At 38.5% G+C, this 13,976-nt stretch overlaps 1 long non-coding RNA gene across 3 annotated transcripts in view; it reads left to right on the forward strand.

The window, feature by feature from the left end:
* Nucleotides 1-13,976, forward strand: part of LOC103159771 — a 257,263-nt gene that overhangs the window by 171,028 nt on the left and 72,259 nt on the right. The window lies entirely within an intron of this gene.

The following is a 13,976-nucleotide window of genomic DNA, read 5'->3' on the forward strand; positions in this document are numbered from 1 at the left end:
ATATTTTATGAATTAAATGGAATTTCCCTCAGCTGTGTTAAAAATCACAGTGTCCTGAGGACAGTTGGAAACTACCTTCCAGTGAAATTGTTTCCCTAGCACACTGACATACATGTACTGTCTTAATTACTACTGCTATGATAAAACACCATGCTCAAGGTGACTTAGAAAACATTAATTTGGGGATTAGGATTTCAGGGCACTAGAGTCTATTGCGGCAGAACAAAGGCATGGACAAGAACAGTTGAGGCCTTACATCTTGATTCATGAGTTAGAAACAGAGAGCACACTGGGAATGGCTCCAGATTTTTTGAAACCCCAAAGCCCACCCTTAATGACATACTTCCTCCAACAAGGCCATACTTCCTAATCCTTTCCAAATAGTTCCACCAATTAGGGACCAATGATTCAAATTTATGAGTCTATGAGGGCAGGTCGCATTCAAACCACCACACGGACCAATCTGGTTTGCCTGTAACTAGCAATCATCCTTTTGCTGACCTTAAAATATTTATCACAATCTCTTAGGAATGTTGTGTTTTCCAAGTATTAGTGAAGTAAATCAATTTCGGTTGATTGACAGTTGATAATTGAGCTTATAAGTCTTTAGTTAGAAAACATACCAAGAACATGCCTCATAAGCCTCAGCCATGATAAAAAACATTCTGCTTTGAAGAAAACTAATTTTCCCTCTCCTAGAACCTATAAATAGCTCTTCAGCTAGAAGTGCGACTACATGCCCACATCTGCTTCCATTTTGGCATTTTGTCTGGTTTGATCTTATCCAGGTCTTGTCCATGATGTCACAACGGCTATGAGTTCATATGTGCAGCTTCCCTGATAATATCTTTAAAAACTGTTTTGTTGTAATCATCTACCATTTTTGGTACCTAAGAATGTGGCCTCTGTCAGGTCAACCACATTCCACTGGATGGGAACATATCCAAGAGTGTATAGGAAGCACAAATTGGGCACCATGGGCTTAAAGAAATAAGAACACAAAGTATGGTGGGTATGAAAGGTATGGTGGATCTATACCTTTAGAAGAGTTAGGGGGAGTGATAGAATAAAACTACAATGTTTGTAATTCTCAAAGAATTAATAAAATATTTTTTAAATATTCTGCCTTGAAATAAATAAACTGTAGTGTTCATTCTGGTGTTCACCTATCATTTAATACATTTGGTTTAAATTATTTAATTCCTTTCGGTCACTGATGTGTCCACTACCAACTGCCAGCCCATGGAGTGGAACTAGACATTTCACTTCCCCCATTTCTCAGCTGTGAATCAGTGGTGCTGCCCTGTTCATGGTCTGCTAAGAGGAAAAGAATAAAAATAAAAATAATGAGCCTGAAATGTGGTTGCACTGTTGTCCCCCAATATAATTATCAACATGTGTGACTTGACAGAGCCACTGGCCATGGCTTCCTGTCTTCCCAGAAGACACATTTCTCTCTTGCACTCGTATTTCATCAGGATTCTTTGATAATATAGGAAAGGACAAAACAAAAAAGGAGGTAGAGAGAAAGCTTGGATTTATTAGGAAAATCCCCTAATATCAAAGCACTTCACTCTGGCTGAAGATGAAGACCCACCCAGAAGAAAACAGTATGAAATCAATTTGCTCTACTTTGAGTTTTCCCTAACATGGGCTTCCGGGAGCTTTTAAAAATATATTGTGTAAAATAAAAAAGTATTATATTGGGTAAAATATAAGGACCAATATTGTGATGGTTATTTTTAATGTGTTAATTCAGCTATGCTATATTACAATATGTTTGATTAAACATCTGTCCTGATGTTATTATATTTTAGATAAGACTAACATTTAAATTAGCAGATTTTGAGTAATGCCAGTGGCCCTACTTCCATAATGTGTGAGCCTCCTCATTTAATCAGCTGAGGATCTTAAAAGAAAGATTTGACATTCTCCCAACTGAAGAAATTCTGCCTCCAAAATGCCTTCAACTTGGTCTGCAGATTGACTCTTTTCTCCAGCCTGCTGGTCTAGACTGCACAAATTATGTTTTCATCCTCACAACCACAGAAAACAATTAGTTCAAAATTGTCTCTCTTTCCTTATATACACATACATAGCATATAAACAGGACATTCCATACATACACACAATTACACAAAATATATACTGTATGCACAGAGACCTTGTCATACATACAACCGAGGGGAGGGACATATACATACAGGGATTACACAACACTTAGACACACAACATACCACACGCATGCCATTTATCATAGACCACACCATATATGTACACATGGCACATCACATACCTACACTATCCTGCATATACAGCATGTACAACACACACCTCATATACCACACGCTGACATTTATCATTTCTGCTTCTCTGAAGAACTCCAATAATATAAATAAATTTTTTAAAGTTGGGCTTGGGTTTTGTGGGCAATAATAGTCATCTGATGAGTCAAGGATTGAATAAACTTCTTGTTGTCTTGATTATAAAAAGAAATACTAGCCTATTAAGTATTTCCTCCTGAAATGTCACTTTGATTAAGGAGACTTTTGGAGCCTTTTCTTTTCAGAACACATTGTAACTAGACCTACTTGTCCAGAATTCAATCTCTAATGATCATTACTGTTACTGTCTCCTACTATGTACAGGGGGTTCGTGTGTGTTCATTCTGATTAAAGTAATTCTGTAAGGGAACATTGCTACAGTCATTTCACAATGCATAAATTGTCCTAGCATGCTCTTCACCCAAAGATGTGCTTCCCTGAATATTGAAAAGATAGGGAATATCAGTATGAGCATTTGATTAATCACTTACTTAATAAGCATTAATAAGACAGATATATACCAGGCACATGCTCCATTGGAATATGAAGCCCCCAAACAAGTGAAAACAGATGTATTTTTAGAAGAGTCTAAAATCATGATGGGTGTCTGGCCAATTCTCAATTCTTCAGAAAAATTAATACATGAGAGCTCCCCATTTCAGGTAAATGACAGTTATTTTCTAGCTCTTGAGTCATCGAAGACCTCCAATCTTTTACATTCCCAGTGACTTGTTTGACATCCCGATTTACCGTGTAACATACAAAATCTCAGATTGAATCTGTTCTTGCCTTCTTTCTTATTCTTAAATGCTATTTCAAATTCATTAGCAATCTTCCAATTAAACCACACTTATTACTTCCAGAAATTGGGTTTTAGCCCTAGCCAGGGTGATTATTCACTGGATGCATAAAGCAAAGCCTCCAATTTTTCTTCTTGGTTTTATTCTTATTCCTCATGCTCAGAAGTCAGAGTGATTTTTAAAGTGTGAACTAGATCATTTCACAGCCATGCCTCTTCTCATAGACGTAAGTTTTGTATACTATAATCCCCCGTCTACTATTGATATTACCTTTTATTACTCTGCTACTTTTACTACAAATTTTTCTCTGTGCTTCAGCTACACCGACTGCATCTATACACTTGCCAATCTCCTTCCTGATTCCATTGCCTTCTTCTCTTTAGAACATTCTTCCCCCTTCATCATCCTGATCCAACAAAAATGCTCTCAGTAGTCTGCCCTAGTCATTCTGGCCAGGATAGCCACCACTGTGAAAAAATATGCTCCCTCTCTCACCTCTTCCCTCTCCTCCTCTCTTGCCTCTCCTCTTCTCTGCCCTTTCCTGCTATTACTTTCCCTCATTTTCTCTCAGTGATATGTAAAATCATCTTAACAATCATCTTACTTATATATTCTTGTCCATGAACAGATCCCAGACAGTGCTGGTCTTGTTTACAGATCTGAGAGCAATGCCTGGTGATTCAACCATTCTTTGACACACTGTAGATGTGTAGTAAGCTCCAGAATGAATGTTTCTGCCACACACTAATTACTTCAGTTGCAGTGGGAAGTCTGCTTTGTATACACACACACACACACACACACACACACACACACACACACACTTACTTTATGGTAAAATGACTCCATCAAGTGTTTCTGACATTTTGCATTTTATTCCAAATAGGCAATTTCATGTAGTCATAGTTTTAATCAAGACATTAAACAAATACCAAAGGGGAAAAGGGTATTTATGTTTTCCTGTTTGTGACATTTCCTAAAGGGAACCAACCTATTTGCTTGAGTATCAATGTCTGCTTAGGTCCGCCAGAAGCAGCTGCTATTTGCTCGTAAAATTCATTGTGGAACAATTTCTGTCTCACATATATAATTTCAAACTGATGAAAGTCAGCTTCCTTTGCTTTGGTATCAAAAAATGAGAAACCAGATACAGTTTACATCCAGCAGAGATAGAAGTCATGCCCCTGGAGGAATTTCCCAATTGCTTTCAGAGCACCCCCAGGATGCTCCTGACCGACAGCAAAATATTCCATGTATCCTGATGAAATTTAGTCTGTCTGGCTGTGTTTAGTCTCCATGAAGATGACCGAGCTCTGTGACTAGGAGTGAACTAAACTATTTGTCTAGAAATCACCTTATTTTATGGATGTGTAAAATTTGTTTTAATCCTATGCTTAAATTTATTCTTTCCTTGAATAACTACAATAATTACATTCTATCTTAATTATATCAATAGTACTTAGAATGTTTTTTGAGTTTACTTATCATCTACTCTTCTGGCTCCTTTTGGATATGACCATTAAGTAAGTTAAACATGCTAAATAAGGAGAGTTTGAAGAAAACTATTCTAGATGCAAAAAATACACAAGAATATAGGAAATTGGAAGTTTAATTATTCATTCTCTTCTATACTCTTATTTGATTGGCAGAAATTCCTCTCTCTCTCTCTCTCTCTCTCTCTCTCTCTATTTATATATATATATATATATTATCTATGTATGTATATAATATGCATTATATATTAGATAAGCCATATGCATACTTATATGTTTAAATATGATAATATATGATTTAGTGTATCATATGGTTGTATATTAATATTATCACATATATCTCATTTATTTTATGTTAAAGTATATCACATACATCCTTACTTTAAACAATCTCTAAGTCACTTATAAGACCTAATACAGCATGAGTGCTATGAACGTAGTTGGCATATTGCATTTATGGCACAGTTACAATACAAAATCTTATGTGTTCAGTACAGATAAAACTTTTTTAAAGGTGTTGTCAGTGCACAGTAGTTAAACTTTGGATATGAAACCTATAGATTATGGAGGGTTGTCTGTACCAGGGTCGTTCTGGATTCTTTGTGACTACGGTCTTTCTTTTCTTTTTTTTTAAATTTTCTCTCATATATTACATCCCTGAATACACCTGATCTCCTCTGCACTTGGCAGCTAAGCAGAGTCAGGCCTGGTTAGTACACGAATGAGAAACTACAGTCTTTCTAGGCTGTTCAAACAATGTTTCTTAGTTTCTCAAAGACCCAGATTAAACTTCCATTGGATTTAAATTTAATTCATAGATAAAGGTCCAGTGAACTGGTATCTTTATTGTATTAAGTTCTTCAAATTCAAAATGTTTTGTATTTGATAGCCCTTCGTTCCAGTTATCTGTCAATGAGGAAAATGTTCTGAAAAAGAGGTTGTGTATAGAAAGAGTACCAGGTGATAAAGAAAAACGGAGCTATGTCTAATCACCCCCCAGCCTGGAAAGTTCTCTTTAGCCCCAAGTTATCCTACCACATGATCACTTGGGGAACCTCTACGCATCTTTCCCAAATTGGCCCAAATATTTTCCCTTCTGGAAAGCCTTCCTAGAAACCTTACACTTAAATCTCTGCCACTGTATCCACATGTGTCCCTGCAAGCAGAGCTTATTGCCATTACCTCTTGGTGTATCTGTCTCCATGAGGTCAGGGACAATATTAAATATCTCAGCAGCCTAACGACCTACCGCAGTGCTTGCCACATAACAGATACTTGAAGCTGTTTGAGCAATAGGTTGATTTCACACCCTCATTTTCGACCTGGAGAGCATACAGGTTTGGGATATGCTGTTGATACTTTGTGGCTGAACTTTATAGCTAAGTTCAATAGTTAAGAATCATACCTATAACATTGCTTTGTCCAGAATGAGGTGCATGTCACAGTTTAACATTCTATGTGAATCTTACAAGCAAACCTAAGATCCTGTGTGGCACCAATAACAAACTGCTTCCTCTCATTCTGCAGTTACTTAAAGGCTGGAGTAATGAGCTCTGGGTAACTTTCAAGGCACTGAGAACTAACAGGGATGTGACCATTGCTAGTGAGTTCAGTTTGAACTACTGGGAAGCAATTCATGGAAAAATTTCCTGGGAGAAGGAAAAAGTTTAAAAGAAGAAAAAACCCACACATTTCATTTGCTGCATTTTACTCTCTCTCCTCCACTGTTCCAAGAACTGGCCGCCTCAGATACACCTTAGCATGCCAACTAACAGGGCCTAAGTTAAGATTTAGGGCACCTTAACCCCACCCCAACCCCAGTTTTGGTTTGCTGAGAGCCTTTTTATATCAAGAATAATTAACATCAGCCAGCACTTACTATAATAGTGCCCACACAGGTCACGATTTAGTAACGAAAAGAGATGTACAACATGACCTTGGTGCTGTCAAAGCTGAGGAAAATCAAGTAATGATTTCAACTTTATCTACTTCCAGCATCTTGTTTGAAAAATTGAGATAGCAAAAGAGAATCCTAGAGATAGTTCACGTTCTGTTGCCACAGTTCTAATGGTGGAGTTCCATATCCAGGCACCAGCTCCATGAGAGCATGGTGGAGTTGTGCACAAGCATCCCCATATCTGAACCCGATTAGTGAAGAGCATAAGAAAAATGGTCTTTTCCAGGACCATTTGAGAAATAGGGCTCCTTCTCCCATGTTGCAATCTGCCATGAAACGTGGGGCGTATGCCGATGACATTGATGAGGGGGTGTATTTGGGAGTGGCTATATTTACCTTAGGGCTGCCTGTAATCTGATACTTTCTATGCTTAAATTTGTCTCCACTCCCTTCGGCTCCACTCCTGCAGCATCTGTGATGTCACTCACTCAGTACCACAGCGGAAGTATTCAAGGGTGGGGTGAGTCTGAGGAAAGAGTTTCTTTAGGTCATGTCCAGCCAAGCTGAGGCAAGAAGACCGAGGTAAATTATTCACTCCTTAAAGGACCTTATCATGCTAATTGCCCACACCTGCTAGGGTGCAGAAAGAACTAGGCATCATTCCTTGACATGATTTGCAGCATTCCTGAGCTTGAGAGAGATAAAGACAGGGACAGAGGAGAGGGATAGATGGATGGATGGATGGATGGATGGATGGATGGATGGATGGATGGGTGGGTGGATGGATAGATGGATGCTATTCACCAAAGGAAAAATAATCAAATACATTTATTTAAATATTGCAGCTATAAGACTGTCACAGCTCTTTTTTCCAATGAGTTTCAGTTGAGAGAATACGCTCAAAAGACCTTCAAACCATTTTGGGCCTAAACATGGAAGGTAAATGTTCTGGCCTGTTTATGTTACTATAACAAACGTTTCAACATTAGTGTCTGCTAAGGTCTGCTTGATGCATCCAGACAGTGTCTTTTTATTGCAAACTCATATGTTGGAAGGGAGAAGGAGCCTTGTGCTATGTGAAAACTCTTTCCCAGAGACCTCAATGCCATTTACTACAGTTCTGCTTCGTAACTCCATCACTACAATCGTAGACAGCCTACAATCTTAATGCTATCACACTTCAATAAATTCTGATGCATTAATTTTGGAGGGAGCATAAACTTCCAAAGCATATCAGTAAGGTTTACTTTTATCTGAAGACCTGCAGCCTTCTTTGTTATAAATTATCAATTTAAAAAATTCACATTTGGGCCAGGTGTTGGTGGTGCACACCTTTAATCCCAGTACTCGGGAGGCAGAGGCAGGCAGATCTCTTTGAGTTCGAGGCCAGCCTGGTCTCCAGAGCGAGTGCCAGGATAGGCTCCAAAGCTACACAGAGAAACCCTGTCTCGAAAAAAAATAAATCACCTTTGCTTCATGTAACAGGAGGGAAAGCAAAGAGAAAAATTAAACTGCTCACTTGACTGTAAAATGTCAAGTGTGTGAAGAATTCTCCCTTTTCACTCCAGCCTGACTCCCACACTCATCAACCTGCTTAACAAACTCTTCCCTGATTCTGCACGAAGCACCCTATCTCCATCATTCATTCTTATCTTGTGATCTCGTGCTTACATCTAAATTCATTTCCTTTTTTTCTTTATTTTTTCCTCATTTCTTTTTCTTAGATAAAACAAATTTTGTGTTGTTAGCCAAATTTTGATAAATCCTCTTTAAAGCAGTCTATGTTGTTCACAATTTGTAGAAAAATGTAACAAATGTATGCACAGTTTTGTTGCTGCCCTTTAACAATAAAATTGCTTAAGGATGACATAAAAAACCATGATGAAACTTCAAAAATATATCTATTTATATTTACCTATTAATATTGCACCATAGAAGACATGTTAGTGGCTCATCTTGCCTGGTCTAGCATTAGCATTCTATGATATTAATGACTCATACTGTATTTGACATGTTACAAAATACTTTCTCACACGCCCATTAAAGACTTTATTCAACCCTTTAAATACAAAACCTAAAGCAAGATTAATCCTCTCTGTATTATAGGATATTAAGAAAATGTGGCGAGCTTAGGGACTACAGCTCTACCTCACATGTGCTATTGGGAAAACCCAAGCATTTGTAGTCTGCTAATACATTTTCCAAGAACAACCCTCTGTAAGAAGAAATTTGATTGTATTGGGTGAAACCACATTAGTTTGTGTATCACACTGAGAAAAGCTGTCTGCTACCCAAGCACATCATAGAAAGACTTTCACAAACCACTTTCTCATCATTAAGACAAATTTAGCCAAACTTGAGCAGAATCGAAATGTTTGGGGGATTGTTATCTGTGACCACATTATTCTCTTTCATCCTTTCCTTTCTATCCAAGCTCCTTGTCCTCATTTCAGATGCCCTTTGACCCTCAGCGTTCTTCACACTCCTGCATTTATCCAAAAGTAATAATAAAGGATTTCAAAGAACATCAAGTTCTGCTGCTTGCATACAAACAAAAGGAACAACCAGAAAGGATGAGGAATTCCTTTATCCTTACAAGGTGGCCCTGTTTTTCCTCTGGAATGTACATATGTGTACAGCCTTCAAAGAGAAGGCTGAAGGAATAGACAGGTGATATGAGGCGTGATCCTTCATCCAGGAAAATTTTAAAGCTTTAATATAATCTCTACTCCTGAAAACCTCAGTTTGTTTATTTATTTTTTTATTTATTTATTGGTGCAATAATTTCCTAAACTATTCTTTGCCCTGTCCAGCATTTTAGGGCTCCAACAGTATCAACCAAGAATGAACTACCACACAAATAAATAACCGTAACACAAAACCATGAGAGAACACATATCCTAATGGCACAAAGGAAAAAGAGGTCAGCAGGAGGTCAACAAAGACCTCTCAATAAAGACATTCTAGCTAGACTTTTGACAGAGGACTAAAATTTGGTCAATCATATATTTCAGGATGACTAGCTGTGTTGTATTTTTATGTAAACTTGACACATGATAGAGTTATCTGAAAGGAAGGAACCTCAACTGAGAAAATGTCTCCAGAAGATTCAACTGTAAGGCATTTTCTTAATTAGTGATTGATGAGGGAGGGCCCAGCCCATTGTGGGTGCCATCCCTGGGCTGGTGGTCCTGGGTTCTATAAGAAAGAAGCTAAATAAGCCATAAGGAGCAAGCCAGTAAGCAGCACCCCTCCATGACCTCTGCATCAGCTCCTGCCTCCAAATTCTAGTTCTTTCTGAGTTCCTGTCCTGACTTTCTTCAGTGATGGAATACAATGTGGAAGTATAAGCCAAGTTGACTTTTTCTTCTCCAGCTTTCTTTTGATCATGGTGTTCCATCATAGCAATAATAACTCTAAGACACTAGCAAAGGCATATAAGCCTAAAACCAATATAATGGAGCAGAGTAGGAATGAGGGAGACTAGAGTAACCATGACAATGGTGTGATGAACATACGGCTAGTGATGTGCTCTTGTTGCTTCATCTGTCCTATAACTCTTGCCATTTAAGTCCCAGCAGAGCCATACTTTTCTTTATTTGTGTGATCTTGGATTACCTCCCTACTTTTTGTGATATTGAGTGAGCTGTCATTTGTGACATGCTTCCATAGGTAGACAGTAAGTCAGTCTGCCAAGTCTAAAGGTATACTCCTAGTCTATAGTGGTTTGTTAAAGACACATAACAGAAACTAGGACTATAATAGCCTTTCCTAAGATATAGTGAGTGAAACTGAGATAAAGATCTTTATTCTTTTGAAATCTTAACCTACAGCTTGTGATCTTCGATGAGCTGTTTTTTGTGACAAGCTTTAATGGGTAGACAATAACTCAATCTGCCAAGGTTAAGAGAATACCACTTTGTTATGGTGGCTAAAGGAACATACTACAGGCTAGGAACATCAAAGCCTTTCCTAAGATTTGAAGAGAAAAACTGGAGATAAAGACACTTTTTTTAAATCATAGAGTACATAGATTATGCAGTTGTATGTAGTTACCTCCTGTGGTTGCCTAAAATTGCTTGCCAAATGAAGCAAACAAAAGAAAACATCATCTGGAACCAGAGTGAAAAAGAGCAAGAGAAGAGGGTATCATTCAAATCCTCTGCAAGGAAACTGAGATTTTTTTTTTTAATCAGTCCCAAGATACTCATGTTATATACATAGGATTTACTTGAGACAGGAGGAACTGAACTTCCAATACTGTGACAAAAAAGAAGACCTGTGAGGTTAAGTGTGTTATGTATTTTAGACTTTATTATCTACACGATGGATAATCTACACGTCTTCAACAAGTCTGAAGCAGTGAAACTGCATATGTTCTAAAGCATATGGAGCCAGCATAAAAAAATGGTTAGGTATGAGGGAGGGATTGTTGGTTATGAAGCTAATATAAAAACTAGATAGGATATCATGAAGGCCTAGATAAATAAATGGCAAAGAAGCATGCATAAAAGGGATTAGTAGGCCATTACAAATAATGCTGCTATGAGCTATGAGCATATGTCCTTGTTGTAGGAATGTGCTTCTTTTGGGTGTATGCCTAAGCGTAGACTTGCTGGATCTTGTGGTAGACTCATTCCCATTTCCCTGAGGAATCCCCATATTGATTTCCAAAGTGGCTGTACAAGTTGCCACTCCCACAAGCAGTGGAGGAGTGTTTCCCTTTTTCCACATCCTCTCCAGCATAAACTGTCATTGGTGTTTTTGATTTTAGCCATTCTGACAGGATTAAGATGGTATCTCAGAGTTGTTTTGATTTGCATTTCCCTGATGGCTAAGATTGTTGAGCACTTTCTTATATGTCTTTCAGCCATTTAAGATTCCTCTATTGAGAATTGTCTATTTAGTTCTGTACCCCACTTTTTAATTGGATTAGTTGGTGTTTTGGAAACTAGCTTCTTGAGTTCTTTGTAAATTTTGGAGGTCAGTCCTCTGTCAGATGTGGGGTTGGTGAAGATCTTTTCCCATCTGTGGGTTGCCATTTTGTCTTGTTGACTGTATGTATCCTCTGCCTTACAGAAGCTTCTCAGTTTCAGGAGTCCCATTTATTAATTGTCAATCTCAGTGTCTGTGCTACTGGAGTTATGTTCAGGAGGTGGTCTCCTGTACCAATTCATTCAAGGGCACTTCCCACTTTCTCTTCTAATAGGTTCAGTGTGGCTGGGTTTATGTTGAGGTCTGTGATCCACTTGGACTTAAGTTTTATGCATGGCGATAGACATGGATCTATTTGCAGTCTTCTACATGTCAGCATCCAGTTTTGCTGGCACCATTTGTTGAAGATGCTTTCTTTATTCCATTGTATAACTTTAGCTTCTTTGTAAAAAAAAAAATCAGATGTTCGTAGGTATGTGAGTTAATATCAGGGTTTTCAATTCAATTCCATTGGTCTACCTGTCTATTTTTGTGCCAATACCAAGCTATTTTCAGGACTATAGCTCTATAATTGAGTTTGAAGTCAGGGATGGTGATGCCTCCAGAAGTTCCTTTATTGTACAGGGTTGTTTTGACTATCCTGGGTCTTTTGTTTCTCCATATAAAGTTGAGAACTGTTCTTTCAAGGTATGTAATAGCCAGAACCTGGAAGCAACCTAAATGCCCCTCAATTGAAGAATGGATAGAGAAAATGTGGTACATTTACACAATGGAGTACTACTCAGTGGGAAAAAAACCAATGGAATCTTGAAATTCACAGGCAAATGGATAGAACTAGAAGAAACCATCCTTAGCTAGGTAACCCAGTCACAAAAAGATAAACATGGTATGTACTGACTCATATATGGATTTTATACATAGAGCAAAGGATTACCAGCCTACAGTCCACCAGAGAAGCTAGGAAACAAGGAGGACCCTAAGAGAAGACATACATGATCTCCCAGAGAAGGGGAAAGGGACAAGATCTCCTGAGCAAATTGGAAGCATTGGGGCAGGGGAGAGGGAGCTAGGAGAATGAGAAGGGGAGAAGAGGAGGAATGAGGGGGACATGAGGGAGCAGGAAAATTGACACAGGGGAAGACTAAAGGAAAGCAAGATAAGAGATACCATAATAGAGTGAGCCATTATAAGTTTAAAGAGAAATCAGGCACTAGGGAAATGTCCAGAGATCTACAAGGATGGCACCAACTAACAATCTAAGTAACAGTGGAGAGGCTACCTTAAATTCCCTCTTCTGATAATGAGATTGATGACTAACTTATTGCCATCCTAGAGCCTTCATCCTGCAGCTGATGGAAGTAGAAGCAGATACCCACAGCTAAACACTGAACTGAACTGGAATCCAGTTGCAGAGAAGGAGGAATGATGACCAAAGGGGTCAAGACCAGGCTGGTGAAACCCACAGAAACAGCTGGCCTGAACAAGGGGAGCTCATGGTCCCCAGACTGATAGCTGGGAAAACAGCATAGGACTGATCCAGACCCCATGAATGTGGGTGTCAGTGAGGAGACCTCAGAAGTCTATGGGGCCTCTGGTAGTAGATCAGTACTTATCCCTAGCATAGGTATGGACTTTGAGAGCCCATTCTACATAGAGGGATACTCCCTCAGCCTAGACACATGGGGGAGGGCCTAGGCCCTATCCCAAATGATATGACAAACTCTGAAGATCCCCATGGAAGGTCTCACCCTCCCTGAAGAGCAGAAAGGGTATGGGATAGATAGGGTGTTAGTAGGGGGCAGAAGGCGGAGAGGGAGAGCGAACTGGGATTGGCATGAAAAAAAGTCTTGTTTCTAATTTAAATAAAAAATGGGGGAAGGGTTCATTAGGCCACTGGGTATGGGATGTGAATAAGAGAATGTGTTCAGGATAATTCTTGAATTTTTTACATTTGTTTTCAGTTTGAATGGGCTTTTTGTTGTTGATGTTTTTTGTTCTTTGTTTTGTTTTGTTTTGTTTTGTTTTGTTTTGTTTTTGGTTTAGCTTGGTTTTGTTTTACCAACAGGAAATAAATGTTGGATTGGGAGGAGGTAAATTTCTTTGGGTAACTTTTAAAATTATGACATCTGGGTCTCATTTGTATACAGATGTCCACATAACAGTTGTGGTTTTGCAGATATCACTTGGGACTGGGATCCTCAACTCCACATTTTGATTTGTTTGAAGCTTTCTGTAATGATCTCTGCCTGTTACAGGAGACATTTCCTTGATGATGGTAGGGACTACACTTATCTGTGGACAAAGTGTTAACTACACTTTGAGTGTGAACACAAGACATGATAACTCTGCACTCTGTATATAAACAACACCATCTGTATAGCACAGACTGATAAATAACTTATTCCTAGAAGTAGACATGGTGCCACCCTATAAAGTTATCAAAATGAAATGGGACTGTAGGAGCATATTAGTACATTAAAACCATATTAGGAAAACCAGGCTTGAGAACTCACCTAACACACCAGGC

The sequence above is a fragment of the Cricetulus griseus genome, chromosome 5 (assembly GCF_003668045.3).
Source record: "Cricetulus griseus strain 17A/GY chromosome 5, alternate assembly CriGri-PICRH-1.0, whole genome shotgun sequence".
NCBI classification, from domain to species: Eukaryota; Metazoa; Chordata; class Mammalia; order Rodentia; family Cricetidae; genus Cricetulus; species Cricetulus griseus.